The following is a 1,870-nucleotide window of genomic DNA, read 5'->3' on the forward strand; positions in this document are numbered from 1 at the left end:
TACACATGTATATTCCTACCTCAAAGTTCAGTAAGTGGCAACATACGAGATTGTAGGCTACTACAAGATAATTCGGAAAAGAAATTAGTTACAAACTTCAGCAAAAGGATTACGTTCATGCACAGTGTAAACAGGATGTATCTACACTAATCAATTTTGCGTCGTCCCCCGTCTGACATACAAAAGTCATATATAAGTAACTTCGACCAAGTTTTCTCTGGGCTGAATAAGAATTTATTGGGGTATCTCCGGGAAGGGAGCTGTTATGTTTTTGCTGGAGTGTCTGTATATCTGTCCGTCCGTCAGTCAGTCAGTCAGTCAGTTTATCCGCTTTTCGGTAACTTTACGAAAAACGAATATGGACGAATATGGTTGAAATTTATGCACTGCTTGCCCTTGGTCAAGGCACCAGTCTATTAAATTTTCGTGATTATCCGGATCTAGATAAGGATCCCGGAATTTTTCAAACGATGAAAGACGGGTTTAAAAAAACCATGAATCCAGGCCGTGTTACCCCAAAATATAATAGTAATGAATTTTGTTAAAGTACGTCGACAGATTTTCTGGTGAAATTTTTGAAAGCCAGCCAGACAGACAGATCATAAAGTTGCTGACGGGCAACTGGGGAAGCTCCTTTGCAATTATATGTATGTCTTTGTGTGCTGACCAGCAACGTTATATATATGGAAAAATATACAAGTGACATATTCTTCAACCTGGCATTATAAAAGAACCATAAAATAATAAATATGTAAAGGAATAAGTTGACATCGTGGTGATATGACAAAAATATTATTGAAAGTGATTCGATAAACTTCAGCTATGACAAAATAAAGCCTGGATCCCCGTGATCAGTGATGGGTTGAGAACTTCAGTCAGAATGTTCGCCCCCTGCATAAACTCCACAGTCCATTAACTTTGGTCCAAACTTTTCAACTACTATACGAAATGTTGCTGAAGCATGACTAAATTTCGTAACACACTCTACTAGGTCGACTACGGGCTCTACTCTCAAAACATTCTTTCATTCCCAGAGTGATTGGTTGGACTGCATGTTCGTCGATCTAACGCCTTTTAGGAGCGGTTTGCTCTTGTAATGGAAATTAAATTTGCATACAAACGTGTATGCGTGAACTCAAATTTTGATCTTACTTCACTTACATGTATTTCAATTTCCACTCCAGAAATAATTCATACTGAACTCAAGTTTGGCATATATTTATTTTATAATTTATGGTATCGTGATTAATATGCATTATATTTGTACCAACGATGGAACACCCCCTCTTGCCATTTCGCTTTACAGTTATTCAAATTTGAGCTGAACAAATGCAGTAGGTCTATAGTAATTTTTGAGACTGGCGCAGGCTTTAACGTCGAGCTTAAGATTTGTTCACTTATATGACGGCGGTACCGTTTAGGCCTAATTACGTTCTTGGAGTAGGCCTAATTAACCACCAATGCTGAATTAGTGAATGTTGGAAATTAAACGTGTTGAACGCCGACGCCGTTCCATTGACTGTTCAGCACTACGCAGGGTTGCTAAAATATTCAAACATGCAGGCCCTATAGGCCTATCGGAAAAACAACTACGGAACTGAAGCTAGAATTTATTTGCGGCTTGCATCACCTGTTATGTCACTAGGCTTCAAATGTTTCTGTTATTCTTTAGAAGATAAACCTAGAGGTCTCGTCTGCAGAGCTCGTTTTACTTTTGTTTTCGTCATGACGTAGAATCGAATTTCAATTTCAATGTCTCCGTCAAACTGCCATACATGTGCGCTCCACGTTTTTGTGGCTCCCACATGAAGCCAAGGCTGCCGAACATGTGCATAGAAGGAACTGGGCACTGCGCATGTGCGACATATTT

This window comes from Liolophura sinensis, chromosome 6, assembly GCF_032854445.1.
Source record: "Liolophura sinensis isolate JHLJ2023 chromosome 6, CUHK_Ljap_v2, whole genome shotgun sequence".
Classification (NCBI taxonomy): domain Eukaryota; kingdom Metazoa; phylum Mollusca; class Polyplacophora; order Chitonida; family Chitonidae; genus Liolophura; species Liolophura sinensis.